The following is a 16232-nucleotide window of genomic DNA, read 5'->3' as shown; positions in this document are numbered from 1 at the left end:
GCAGAGTAATCGCTGTGACCCGCGTGTCTTCCGCAAAGCTCTACACTATTCACGTCGCGCATACATGCAATCAGATTACACAAGGTTCGGAAACAGACAGCGGATGGAACCATAGATAACAATCCAGAAACTTCCGATACATGCTGGCGCGTCCTGCGTTGTGCGATAATATTAGTTAGGCGGTGAAACATGGTCGCCCGATAAAGATAAACAAGTGCACGTGTCAATATCGACTGGAAATGTCTTGAACTGATTAAAAAAGCAAAGCGTATAAATGATTTCCAAAAGCGACAGAGGAATATGAAGAAAAGTTAACTGGTTAGGAGACGGTTCAAGTGTTTGTAAAGAAACAATGTTGACTTACAGTATACGAAAAGAACTAGGAAGCATGTCAGCAAGCATGGAGGGCAGCGGGTATATGAAGCAGCATTCCAACAGAGAACATCAAACACAGTCAGAAAGACTGAGGCAAGTCCTGGCTGGCAACAATGGTAAAGAAAGCGACCATGATTAACGATCTAATAGTTAAAAACGATATCAGGAAATAAACAATTTGTGTCAACCCAAAGCGAAGCTCCTTGGCTTCCGAAGCAACCTCAGGATTCCTTAGAAAGTGTAGCTATAAAGAGAGGTGCACAAAAAAAAGCTAAATGATGTGGTTGTTGCAGTAAAGCTAGGGGACATGCTCTAATAGAACTTGAGGATATCTACCATGTTTTTGTTTTAAACTCTGCTATCTTCCTTGAAGACTTGAAGTTCACAGATAGCAACGACAAAGTACACATGCCCCCAGTAAAGAATAGCAAAAGCCTGTTGAAATTTTGGGGGCAGGAACGTTGGAAAACTAAAAGCAGTGCAAGAGTAGCAAATAAATTTCGCAATAATTACTGGGACAGTTTGATTCTGGCCAATTATTCCCGGTTAAAGGATATTTAAGATCATACAAGGGGCAAAATAAGAAAAACAGAGATTGGTGGGGCAAAGCTACCATCCTGTTTCAAATGGGACGCTGGTAGCATTCATTTGCCCGACCATCCACACAGCCAAGGCAAGTCAATAGCTACGGGGTTCATTCCTTATGGACAGCACAATGTGTTCCGCGAAAGTAATCTAAGCCATATACATCCAAACATGTCTCATACACAATTTCAATGCGGCCTTAAGAACGATAAACCTCGTCGCCATGACAATTCATCGCATTTGTAACGGCAATATTTTCACCGTTTTGGTCTTACGGTGTGTTGCTCATTTCAAGCAGGAGTTATTGTGTTCTTGGAAGCTCTACAGTAGTTCGTACCTTGGCCATTCTGTCAGAAGCCCGCCTTCGGTAACCACGGTCGAACGAATGAAATCAATAATGAACCTCCAGTGTCGCGGTGAGAAACGTGACAAACGACACTGCAACGCTTCCTAAAAGCCTGAATCTAAGTGTTACAAATAGTTGCGCAACTGTATCCGCTTGTTTCCTCGCAAAACGAAAGAAAAGTGACAGTGCTAATGGTGGCAAGCGCTCCTCGTCGCGTTCATAAGAGAAAGCTATAGTACTATGGTTTCCATTGCGGTTCAAATAATGAACGAATGCCTTAGAGTGTGGTTCGTCAAGAGATATTGATGACTTGTTGGCGGCATACTCGTTCGATTTCTGATTTGTTTTTCAACGTGAGGGATGAGAAAAACATAAAGGATGAGTGAGTAGTGCAGAATAGTCGGTGCAGCAGTTAGCGCTCTATCGTACGAATACATACATACATACATACATACATACATACATACATACATACATACATACATACATACATACATACATACATACATACTTACGCACATACATACATACATACTTACGCACATACATACTTACGCACATACGCACATACATACATACATACTTATGCACATACATACATACATACATACATACATTTATTAAGACTACCACTAAGGGCCCTCATTCAAGGGTATTACATAGGGGGTTGGGGGACACAAACATGAAATATACACAAGAAATAAAACAACATGAAATAAACACACACACAAGCAACATAAAATGGATACATATGAGCAGGTGGTATATGCACTAACTCATGAAATCGCAAGAACTTTCTTACGCAATATGTTAAAATGTACATATAACAATAAGTAATAACTAATCTGCTACCACTAACCCTTTTCTTGCAACAAGGTTTGGAAAGATGGTAAGTTAACTTCAGTAGCTATGCGTGATGGTAGGTTATTCGATTTTATTACTGTGCGAGGAATAAATGATTTTGCGTAAAGCGATGAGCGGCACCTTATGCCTTTTACTTTGTTAGCGTGGTCACGGCGCAGGAAGACTGCAGGGGGTGGTGAAAGAAAGTCACCGTGAAGCGTACAATGGTGATAAAATTTATGAAATAAGCTTAGGCGAGCAAACTTGCGTGGACATGATAGCGATTCCAACTCGGCACGTTGTTTTAAAAATGTGATGTTCGTGAAGCGTCACTAATCGGAAAATATGAAGCGAACAGCATGGTTTTGCAGAGATTCAATGTTGTCGATAATGTATGGTTGATCGGGATCCCATATGGCAGAAGCTTATTAAATTTTTGAGCGGATCATCGCGATATAAGCAAGTTTTTTTAGGTGTAAATGGGCGTACTTGAGGTTACGCTTAAGAAGAGCGAGTGCTCGGTTAGCTGATGCTAAGATGGTGTTAATATGGTACTGCCAAGTGAAGTCAGACTGAAGATGAAGACCAAGATACTTGTAAGTTGGCGCAAGCTATATGCTAGCATTATTGAGAAAGTAGGCGGTAGGAAGGCGAGTGGAAGGGTTGGTAAATGACATTAGCTTGATTTTAGATGTATTTAACGACGTTAACCACGAAGGAGCCCCAAGCTGTCACCGCGTGAAGATCAGTTTGTAGGAAAAATCAGTCAGCGTCATTACTAATATTACGATATATAATTGATGAAAAGTACGCTACGAAGACGCGGACTAAAAGAACAACATGTACGACGAACAAGGCGCTACTTCCAACTAAATGTTTTTTGAAGAAACAGGACTTTAAACAGATGCAACCAAGAAGGGCCCATCGTGACATCACGACCTCCCTATCTCTTCAGAAAAGCTATCTCTTTTTCGGTAAGCGTCACTGAAGGGCAACTAATGCACGTGCCCTCGGCCTTTGCAATGTAAAAAGCTTCTATCTCCCGTTCTAGTCTATCTCTAGACCGTGCCAGAAACCTCGTGTCGCGAAGATACGGACAACAATTGTGACGTTTACAGTGTTCTGCCAGATGGCCCCCCGCATTGTTATTTACGGCCAAATTGTGCTCACGCGCCCTTTCATTAAACCACCGTCGGGATTGACCGAGATAAACCTGTTGGCAGCTTAGGGGTATCTCATATACGACATCACTTTTGCAAGCAGTGTACTGCGCTGCATGTTTCTTAGAGCATGGTTCGGGTTTTGCTTTTGTCATCATAGGGCATATCTTGGCCAGCTTACATGGTGCACTGAAGAGAAGATTGATACTGTGCCTTTGTGCCACCTTCTTGAGGTTGTGGGACACCCTATGCCAATAAGGAATCACGTGTAATCTCTTCCTATCAAATGGCTTTCTTGTGTTAGTGCCCTCTCTTGCCTGTTTGATCTTTTGAAGAAGCTTATCGCAAACGCTAGAGATCAAGACTGAAGGGAAACCGGCTAGGCGTAGCCTTGAAACTTGGTTATTGAAACTAATTTCTATTTTGCGGTTGCAAGATTTGTTTAGCGCTTCTTTTAGACAATTCATTGCAACTCGTTTTACTAGCTTGGAGTGCGCAGTGTCGTACGAAATTAGCTGCTTGTTCAACCTCGGCTGGTATTCGAAACAGACATGCGTGTTCATCAGAGTGAGATTGAGGTCCAGAAAGCGAATGCTGTTATCACAAGGCCTTTCGCACGTGAAGTTTAGAGCCTCCGATGCATTTCTAAATGTGTTAATTATCGATTGTATAGTGTCATCTAGCCTAGACCTTGGAACGTCGTTAACAACCACTAGGTAGTCATCGACGTACCTCATTATGGAAGGAGCACATGACTGATTCAGAATGCTGTTTACACGCTTGTCAGAGGCGCTGAGAAAGGTGTCTGAAAGAATGGGAGCGAGCGACGATCCAATGCAATGCCCTTGCGTTGTACATAGTGTTGCGTTTTGAAACTAACGACAGTGGAATGAAGATAAAAGCTTAACAGTTCTAAAAACTGGCCACTGTTCACTTCCGGTTGACAAATGGATCTTCTGCGAATAATCGAATTCAACATACATACATACATACATACATACATACATACATACATACATACATACATACATACATACATACATACATACATACATACATACATACATACATACATACATACATACATACATACATACATACATACATACATACATACATACATACATACATACATACATACATACATACATACATACATACATACATACATACATACATACATACATACATACATACATACATACATACATACATACATACATACATACATACATACATACATACATACATACATACATACATACATACATACATACATACATACATACATACATACATACATACATACATACATACATACATACATACATACATACATACATACATACATACATACATACATACATACATACATACATACATACATACATACATACATACATACATACATACATACATACATACATACATACATACATACATACATACATACATACATACATACATACATACATACATACATACATACATACATACATACATACATACATACATACATACATACATACATACATACATACATACATACATACATACATACATACATACATACATACATACATACATACATACATACATACATACATACATACATACATACATACATACATACATACATACATACATACATACATACATACATACATACATACATACATACATACATACATACATACATACATACATACATACATACATACATACATACATACATACATACATACATACATACATACATACATACATACATACATACATACATACATACATACATACATACATACATACATACATACATACATACATACATACATACATACATACATACATACATACATACATACATACATACATACATACATACATACATACATACATACAGTACCAACCGCCGTGGTGGCGTAGCAGCTTGGGCATTGGGCTGCTAAGCAGATCACGATGGCCGCATTTCGATGAGGCCGAAATGCAAGAACGCCCGTGTACCGTGCGTTAGGTGCACGTTAAAGAACCCCAGGTTATTGAAATGAATCCGCAGTCCATCACTACGGCATGCCTGGCAATCATTAAGCAGTTTTGGGGCTTAACACCTCGGAATTAATGTTTGTTAAAAGCGGAAAAAATGTGCAGGATGTGCTTTTTGCAACGAACACAAATTTCGGGCTTGTTACATGAAGCCTGTTAAAAATTGCTGCAAGTGGGCCTAATCACGTACACTATAAGACATGTAGCAAATGCGGCTTCCAGGGTGCCAGCCCAGGTTGAGGAAATGCTTAGCTTTGCTAAGCCATAACGTCCCGCGAAATTGTGTCCCCGACTTTGCAGAGAACGTATGTGTAATTTTACATATCTTTTTTTATAACCGTGTTCCCGACACAGAAAACTACAAACTCTGGAATGCTGCCCTTGAGACGTAAAATATGAATTGGCGTAGTCGCTCTTGTTGAACGTGCCGTCGCATACCCGCAGGCAAAGGAACAAACTCGGTGACCATAATGGTTCTGACATGTCACAATAAAATGACACCGGCACCTGTTTAGCGGTTGGCAAAACCGTCACATCCGTGAATATGTGCATTTGGGCCCAGTTGTCTTATTTAATTTAGTAAGGTGCCTGGTGGTTGCCTCGAGCTGACGATGCCCTCTCGGTGAGCGCATATTTCCCCCCTCATCTTTTAAGAGATTCAATACATACAAGCATTTGTCTCGCAAACCAGATTTATTTCAAGGGAATTTTCCGCGTCTCAATAATTTCTCTCGTCGTATTCGAGTGCTGATTGCCATGTTATAGTTTGTTAACGGAGCTTTCCCTCAAGTGTAAATTTTTTAGGGCAGTTTGTCGTGTACGTATCATGGCCACGCACGCTTATATCGCCTTCAGTTTCTCTACCACGGTTGCGCTTTAAAACCACGGCGCTGCAAGTTTGCTTCAAAGACTTTCCTTTCCTTCCCTCTTCTCCGCCCTTAAACTGGCTCTCTTAACTACTACATGCAGAGACAAAGAAGCAGCTCGCGCTTTAGATCCTATAGATGAAATGAATATTTACAATTATTATTAGGGTTATAATTATATTCGAGTGCTGATTGCCGTGTTATAGTTTGTTAACGAAGCTTCCCCTCAAGTCTAAATATTGTAAGGCAGTTTGTCGTGTGCGTACATGGACACGCATGCTTATATCGCCTTCCGTTCCCCTACCACGGTTGCGCTTTAAAACCACGGCGCTGCAATATTGCTTTCCTCTCCTTCCTTCTTCTCCGCCCTTAAACTGGCTCTATTAGTCCTATTAGGGTTATTATAATTACACGAAGGTATTTCGCCCTCGCCAGCAGCAGTACTTGAGATAGCTATTCCGGCGGCTAGCTTCCCACGCTATGCGTGCCATATCAGTAATGTGCCTGGTGGTGGTCTCGTGCTGACGATGCCCTCTCGGTGAGCGCATATTTTCCCCCTCATCTTTTAAGAGATTCAATACATACAAGCATTTGTCTCGCAAACCAGATTTATTTCAAGGGAATTTTCCACGTGCCTAGTGCTGATTGCCGTGTCATAGTTTGTTAACGGAGCTTTCCCTCAAGTCTAAATATTTTAAGGCAGTTTGTCGTGTGCGTATCATGGACACGCATGCTTATATCGCCTTCCGTTTCCCTACCACGGTTGCGCTTTAAAATCACGGCGCTGCAATATTGCTTTCCTCTCCTTCCTTCTTCTCCGCCCTTAAACTGGCTCTATTAGTCCTATTAGGGTTATTATAATTACACGAAGGTATTTCGCCCTCGCCAGCAGCAGTACTTGAGATAGCTATTCCGGCGGCTAGCTTCCCACGCTATGCGTGCCGCCCTCGCACCTGTTTACGCTTTTTTCCAGACGCTAGAGCTATACAATGACCGCGCAACCTTGAGCGATCGGAAAGCGCGTTTTCCACCCTTGGCCGGCGGAGAGGGGAGGCTTCGTTCCGGCCGCGAAGCTCTCCACATCTCAGTAAGGTGCCTGGTGGTGGCCTCGAGCTGACGATGCCCTCTCGGTGAGCGCATATTTCCCCCCTCATCTTTTAAGAGATTCAATACATACAAGCATTTGTCTCGCAATCCATATTTATTTCAAGGGAATTTTCCGCGTCTCAATAATTTCTCTCGTCGTATTCGAGTGCTGATTGCCGTGTTATAGTTTGTTAATGGAGCTTTCCCTCAAGTGTAAATATTTTAAGGCAGTTTGTCGTGTACGTATCATGGCCACGCACGCTTATATCGCCTTCAGTTTCTCTAGCACGGTTGCGCTTTAAAACCACGGCGCTGCAAGTTTGCTTCAAAGGCTTTCCTTTCCTTCCCTCTTCTCCGCCCTTAAACTGGCTCTCTTAACTACTACACGCTGAGACAAAGAAACAGCGCGCGCTTTAGATCCTATAGATCAGATGAATATTTACAATTATTATTAGGGTTATAATTATATTCGAGTGCTGATTGCCATGTTATAGTTTGTTAACGAAGCTTCCCCTCAAGTCTAAATATTGTAGGCAGTTTGTCGTGTGCGTATTATGGACACGCATGCTTATATCGCCTTCCGTTTCCCTACCACGGTTGCGCTTTAAAACCACGGCGCTGCAATATTGCTTTCCTCTCCTTCCTTCTTCTCCGCCCTTAAACTGGCTCTATTAGTCCTATTAGGGTTATTATAATTACACGAAGGTATAGGTAATTACACGAATAATTTCTCTCGTCGTATTCGAGTGCTGATTTCCGTGTTATAGTTTGTTAACGAAGCTTCTCCTCAAGTCTAAATATTGTAAGGCAGTTTTCCTAGTCTCTAAAGCCGCTCGAGTTCACGCTGCTCCTCTGGCGGCCAAAGTAACCGCTGGTTTGACGAACCAACCGACTGAGCTACCTTTCCGGGCAACATTGAAGGATCACGAGTTCAAATCAGAAGTTATGTTCCTTTTTTTCCTTTTCTTTCTTTCTTTTTAATGTCTTTTCCTTCATTTTGTCACTGTACGGAAACCCTCCTAAAAAAAATTATATATCCTCAATTATGTGTGGCCACACATGTGCAGGTCATAAATACCAGGATCTCTAGCCGAGTGCCATCCATGCGGTATAACCGAGCTCCGATTGGCCCTCCTTGACTGATCAAATAGGGCACCACTTTAGGTTAAATGTGGCGTACAACTCCTGCGGGACCCGCCGTGGTTGCTCTGTGGTTATGGTGTTAGACTGCTGAGCACGAGGTCGCGGGATCGGACCCCGGCCACGGCGGCCGCATTTCGATGGGGGCGAAATGGGAAAACACCCGTGTACTTGAATTTGGTGCACGTTAAAGAACCCCAGGTGGTCGAAATTTTCGGAGTCCTCCACTACGGCGTGCATAATCAGAAAGTGGTTTTGTCACGCAAAACCCCATAATCCAATTTTTAATTTAACTCCTGCGGGGACGGTAGAGTATCCGTCTCCAGTGCAAGAGGACGGTGATTCAAATCCCGGTGCCGCGCAATTCTCCACCGGAAAATACAAAAAAAACGTGTGTTGAGAAAATTGCACAAACAGGCCTGGAGTGCGGCCTGATACCGGTGACCAGAACCGGTAACGCACTCTCTCACCAGAGAAGGATTGGCCACCCTGGTGCAGTACTTGGCCACAACCTCCTATATGAATACAACAATCAAACCTCGGCCCTCAGTCCCCAGCAGCCGCGAAGCAACTGACCACGGCGGCGGTCAGATCTGTGACGCTGCAGATGGTGCTAAGAATACCTGGCTCCGGACAGGCCGCCATTGGAATCTGAACCTGGCAACGTTCAACGTTAGAACGCTATCTAGTGAGGCGAGTCTAGCAGTGTTATTGGAGGAATTAGAGGGTGGTAAATGGGATATAATAGGGCTCAGTGAGGTTAGGAGGACAAAAGAAGCATATACAGTGCTAAAAAGCGGGCACGTACTGTGTTACCGGGGCTTAGCAGAGAGACGAGAACTAGGAGTCGGATTCCTGATTAATAAGGAAATAGCTGGTAACATTCAGGAATTCTATAGCATTAACGAGAGGGTGGCAGGTCTTGTTGTGAAACTTAATAAGATGTACAAATTGAAGGTGATACAAGTCTATGCCCCTACATGCAGTCATGATGACCAGGAAGTCGAAAACTTTCATGAAGACGTGGAATCGGCGATGGGTAAAGTCAAAACAAAATACACTATACTGATGGGCGACTTCAATGCCAGGGTAGGCAAGAAGCAGGCTGGAGACAAGTCAGTGGGGGAATATGGCATAGGCTCTAGGAGTAGCAGAGGAAAATTATTAGTAGAGTTTGCAGAACAGAATAATATGCGGATAATGAACACCTTTTTCCGCAAGCGGGTTAGCCGAAAGTGGACGTGGAGGAGCCCGAATGGTGAGACTAGAAATGAAATCGACTTCATACTCTGCGCGAACCCTGGCATCATACATGATGTAGACGTGCTCGGCAAGGTACGCTGCAGTGACCATAGGATGGTAAGAACTCGAATTAGCCTAGACTTGAGGAGGGAACGGAAGAAACTAGTACACAAGAAGCCAATCAATGAGTTAGCGGTAAGAGGGAAACTAGAGGAATTCCGGATCAAGCTACAGAACAGGTACTCGGCTTTAACTCAGGAAGAGGACCTTAGTGTTGCAGCAATGAACGACAATCTCATGGTCATCATTAAGGAGTGCGCAATAGAAGTCGGTGGTAACTCCGTTAGACAGGAAACCAGTAAGCTATCGCAGGAGACGAAAGATCTGATCAAGAAACGCCAATGTATGAAAGCCTCTAACCCTACAGCTAGAATAGAACTGGCAGAACTTTCTAAGTTAATCAACAAGCGTAAGACAGCGGACATCAGAAACTATAATATGGATAGAATTGAATAGGCTCTCAGGAACGGAGGAAGCCTAAAAACAGTGAAGAAGAAACTAGGAATAGGCAAGAATCAGATGTGTGCGTTAAGAGACAAAGCCGGCAATATCGTTACTAATGTGGATGAGATAGTTCAAGTGGCTGAGGAGTTCTATAGAGATTTATACAGTACCCGTGGCACCCACGACGATAGTGGAAGAGAGAATAGCTTAGAGGAATTCGAAATCCCACAGGTAACGCCAGAAGAAGTAAAGAAAGCCTTAGGAGCTATGCAAAGGGGGAAGGCAGCTGGAGAGGATCAGGTAACAGCAGATTTGTTGAAGGATGGTGGTCAGATTGTTCTAGAGAAACTGGCCACCCTGTATGCGCAATGCCTCATAACCTCGAGCGTACCGGAATCTTGGAAGAACGCTAACATAATCCTAATCCATAAGAAAGGGGACGCCAAAGACTTGAAAAATTATAGACCGATCAGCTTACTGTCCGTTGCCTACAAAGTATTTACTAAGGTAATCGCAAATAGAATCAGGAACACCTTAGACTTCTGTCAACCAAAGGACCAGGCAGGATTCCGTAAAGGCTACTCAACAATAGACCATATTCACACTGTCAATCAAGAGATAGAGAAATGTGCAGAATATAACCAACCCTTATATATAGCTTTCATTGATTACGAGAAAGCGTTTGATTCAGTCGAAACCTCAGCAGTCATGGAGGCATTACGGAATCAGGGTGTAGATGAGCCATATTTAAAAATACTGGTAGATATCTATAGCGGCTCCACAGCCACCGTCGTCCTCCACAAAGGAAGCAACAAAATAACTATAAAGAAAGGCATCAGACAGGGAGATACCATATCTCCAATGCTATTCACAGCATGTTTACAGGAGGTATTCAGAGGCCTGGAGTGGGAAGAATTGCGGATAAAAGTTGATGGAGAGTACCTTAGCAACTTGCGATTCGCTGATGATATTGCCTTGCTTAGTAACTCAGGAGACCAATTGCAATGCATGCTCACTGACCTGGAGAGGCAAAGCAGAAGGGTGGGTCTGAAAATTAATCTGCAGAAAACTAAAGTATTGTTTAACAGTCTCGGAAGAGAACAACAGTTTACGATAGGTAGCGAAGCACTGGAAGTGGTAAGGGAATACATCTACTTAGGGCAGGTAGTGACCACGGATCCTGATCATGAGACTGAAATAACCAGAAGAATAAGAATGGGCTGGGGTGCGTATGGCAGGCATTCTCAAATCATGAACAGCAGGTTGCCACTATCCCTCAAAAGGAAAGTGTATAACAGCTGTGTGTTACCAGTACTCACATATGGGGCAGAAACCTGGAGGCTTATGAAAAGGGTTCTGCTGAAATTGAGGACGACGCAACGAGCTATGGAAAGAAGAATGATGGGTGTAACGTTAAGGGATAAGAAAAGAGCAGATTGGGTGAGGCAGCAAACGCGGGTAAACGACATCTTAGTTGAAATCAAGAAAAAGAAATGGGCATGGGCAGGACATGTAATGAGGAGGGAAGATAACCGATGGTCATTAAGGGTTACGGACTGGATTCCAAGGGAAGGGAAGCGTAGCAGGGGGCGGCAGAAAGTTAGGTGGGCGGATGAAATTAAGACGTTTGCAGGGACAACATGGCCACAATTAGTACATGGCCGGGGTAGTTGGAGAAGTATGGGAGAGGCCTTTGCCCTGCAGTGGGCGTAACTAGGCTGATGATGATGATGATGATGTCTTATTTAATCATCGCAGCTGTGTCAGTGTAAAAACCACTCTTTAGTTAAGGGCCTTTTAGTTATCACCGGTAACTGTAAGGCACACCTGTGGCTGGTGGAGACACCAAAGGCAGACGATGGTCTCGCTGCTTGTGTATATCCTGAGGGAATACTCCCTTGCGGCACCTCATGGAGGCGCACGTCAAAAAAAAAAAAACCCCGGTGATCAAAATTTATCCGAAGCCCTCTCACCTAGATTTCGGTCACACCTGACTGTATAGCTTCGGCATATGAAACCTTACAATTTCGTCTTTGCTACACAGAATTTCCCTACATGTTCCTTTTACACAACGCTACGCTCATCATTTGCCGGTCGAAGAGCTGCCGACGGCAAGCACTACTCGACGCCTGAAACGCTATAACGCCTAGTTCATTACAAGGTAGATATGCCACTCTCCGCGGTAGCTTAGGGGCTGTGGTATTGCCCATATAGGTCGAGGTTCAACATAGGTTGAGGGTTGTATGCCCGCCATGGAGGCCTCCTTTCAGTGGGGACAAATTACATAACGGCTGGCGTACTTGTATGTAGGTTCACTTTAATGAATTGCAGGTGGTTAAAATTATTCCGAAGTCCCCCATTATTGCGTTCTTCATAATGAGACGGTGATTTTGGCACGCAAATCCCTACAATCTATACTTACCAATCAACAGCATATGTGCCGTGCCGAAGGACATGCGATGCTATCCTATCTGGCGTAAAGCAGGCAGCGACTACCAGAGGGTGCTGTTGCCGGCCCGCGTCACCATATTACAAGTGCCAGGCAGACAACGCAAGTGCTATTATAGCTCATGTGCGGCACGGGAATGGGTGAGCTTCTTTAACGGAGACGTTGCTCGACTTATAAATGCCTCTACCCTTTCTTTTCTCCCAATGATTTCTGTTTCCCATTAAAGAGCAATAGCGCAGACGTGCTCAGTGTCATTCCTACAAATGACACCTCCTTTTTCTACCCTCTACAGCCTATCCCATTTTATTACATCGCCATGATTTCGAAAGTTTTGCAAGAAGTTCAAGCCCCTTTCAAAAATCTCTTGAGTGTCCTGCGCTTGTGCACGCAAGCGCGCTTGTGTGTTTTAGCATCGTCAACAGGCCAACAGGCTCTATTAGCGAGAAAAAGAAAAGATGAGGAAGAACAAAATAGTAAACGTAATAAAACTGTAATTCATACCCCAAGTTAGCCCAGCCCATCCGGCGAAAGCGCTAACGACTGAAAGAAGCAATGTGCAGCTTCCATTCATGTGCATCGGCGTCTTGGAAGTGCAATCTTTCATTAAAAGGGCACTTCGTCGACGACTTGGCACAGGCGCCTCCGGAACGAACATAAAATTTACGGGATATATATATATATATATATATATATATATATATATATATATATATATATATATATATATATATATATATAGTTCTTAAGGTTCTGCCTTCTGCCTTCTGACATCTTGCCATTCCGGACGTCTTCGTTGAAGCTTTCGACAGCTTTTGGAGCGCACAAAGGCGAATACCGTAAGAAAAGGGTCAGCTTGAGCAGGCTTCGGTAATCTTGGAGTGTCGTTTGTGTAACTCGCCGCTCGGCACATAGTCTCTCTCTCTCTCTCTCTCTCTCTGTCTCTCCTTTCGCTGAAGGAAAATGGATAATGTCTTCATGGAGCGGCTGCAGAGCCGATATTGTATGCTCAGTAAGCTGCGTTGGTAAAAAAGTAAATCTACCAACCATAGCTGCAGCCAAATTATTAGAAGTTCTTTAAGTTAGATCAACATAAATTCATGTTTTTTACGTGCCAAATCGCGATTCAATTTGAAGGCTTGCCGTATTGAAGTACGGAGGGTTAGTTTGGACCGCCTCGCTATACCGGTGTTCTTTACATCTAATGTAAGTAAACAAGCGTTCTCACATTCGCCCCCATCGAAAATATGGCCGCCGTGGCCGGCAATGTAACCATTAGCCGAGTTAAAATAAATTGTCATTTTGAGAGGCCAGTGTTGAGAACGCGACTGCCGGGGATTTCTTCACAACCGCAGTGACTTTTACTTGTGGGCACAAGTTCGCCCTTAATAAATATCGTTGTTTTATTAACATCGTTACAACATTATATATATATATATATATATATATATATATATATATATAGCCTGTTTTTGGCCCAGTCACACAGTGACCTCCTTTTGATACTTCCTTGAGCCAATCAATATGTGTTCGTGGTTGTGGGTGCGTTGTGCACGTTCCAACTTTGTGACTCCAGGTTCGTCGTGGTCATGCGACTCCCGTCACTTTATGGTCTTTATGCTAACGTCACCATGCGGTCGTCACCGTCACTCTAATATCGTCCTACTGTCATTACTGAAGAAAGATCAACCCGTTGTCGTCATGCCATCGCCGTTACGCTTCCATCGTCATTCCGTAGACGTTGTCCCTTCTTCGTGATCCTATTCTAATCATGCTGTCGTCATTCAGTCGTGATTATTCTGCCGCTTTCGTGCCATCTTTGGTTAGCGCGTCGGGGTCGTACAGTTGCGTTATGCAGTTGTTAACACACTGCTGTCGTGACGCCACCGTGGCTTTTCCATTGTGGTCATTCCAGCTACATCAACCATTATCGTAATACCGCTGTTGTCACAGCGATCTTCGTCACGCCATTGGCCACCATACGGCCGTCGCGTGAGGACGGGATTTTGTGTCTGGTTGTCATTATTCTCGTAGTAATTTTTTTTCTTCAATCGTTTTCCTTTTCCTTTGCTCCAGAAATGTGGACATAAAATGGAAGTGTCTGATGTGGCTGAAGGTAAAGCAACTACAAGAGCCAGCACCTGAAGAAGGAGAGCAAGTTCCTTCTTACCTTCCGATGGTGCTGTTGGTGGTTGACTTGCTGCACAGAAGTAGCCCGAATGTTGAAAAGAACACCGTTGAACACAACCATACCGCATTTACAACCACAACTGTATCCTGCACTACGAGTGCGTCAGGGGATCAATGAAAACAGTATTTTCTTGTGCATTACTTAAAGTGGTTATCGAAATTTCACCTTCTTTCGGTAGTCATGAGCAACAAATATATCGGCACTACAGCTACAAGCATCCATGTATACATTATTAGGTTATGTTTGCGTAATGGACACAGAGGAAGTCTTAAGTATTTGATCACAACTTATCTACGACGCGGCATACGTGCATTATATATATATATATATATATATATATATATATATATATATATATATATATATATATGTGTGTGTGTGTGTGTGTGTGTGTGTGTGTGTGTGTGTGTGTGTGTGTGTGTGTGTGTGTGTGTGTGTGTGTGTGTGTGTGTGTGTGTGTTGTTGCGGTTAAACTGTATTTATTTACAGGACGGGGTTTATGGTCAGGCAACGAAGGCATCAGTACGCTGCGCCAGCTCACATCTCCCTCTTCCCCTTCCCCGGATCATGCAGTAGCAATACCCGGTTCCGAGACGAAGCCCGCAGGACAAGTCTAAATCACTGGGAAAGTGTAGGGTGAAACCACTCAAGACGAGCAACACGTACCAACTGGGTCCGGATAGAACGACGAGCAGTTGACGTCCAGCAATATTTTAGGACAAGAATTGGTACAATATGCAAACAGAACACGGTGATTTTACAGACTGGTCTTGTAAGTGGCGTGTGCCAGAATTAGGCTCTATAGAAAGTGCGGCCAGGCAGCCGCGGGCGCCCCTACCGGGCCACTCTGTGTTGAAAGCCTTCTACGACAAGTACGGAGTCCGTCCTGCGCTGTGTTTTCGCGGTAGAGTTCGCGTTAATGCGAGCAGCTGTACGAAGGTCAGTTCGCTCGCTGCTGCTGCCGATTCGACAGCCTACGAAGTCGTCGTTTAATGAACCGTCGAGATTAACCCAGTGATGAACATCGAGGACGCACGTTTCAGCTTCCCTGTTTAACCACTTGTGAGGAGTGCTTGGGCTGTGATTCTTATTGGGCGAACCTGTGCCCACAAAAGCAAGGGACACTCGAAGCACAACGATATTGGCGAACACACTCGCAGGTCGTCGAAATCTTATGTGCGGGTGAAGCGTGTCGGTTTTTATGCATGACTCGTGGAAAGTTCCAGGGTAATCGCTGTTGCCCGCGTGCCTTCCAGAAACTATTACACAATTCGTGTCGCGCATACAATATGTTAACCCATCGCTCGGTGGCAACGTGCGCAACAGACAGAATGATCGATAGCATTCGAATAAGTTCCAATCATGCAGGTACGTCATGCGCTGAGCGGCAACATTAAGTTCTTAG

The sequence above is a fragment of the Dermacentor variabilis genome, chromosome 8 (assembly GCF_050947875.1).
Source record: "Dermacentor variabilis isolate Ectoservices chromosome 8, ASM5094787v1, whole genome shotgun sequence".
In the NCBI taxonomy this organism is placed as follows: domain Eukaryota; kingdom Metazoa; phylum Arthropoda; class Arachnida; order Ixodida; family Ixodidae; genus Dermacentor; species Dermacentor variabilis.
This window is presented reverse-complemented; position numbering follows the sequence as displayed.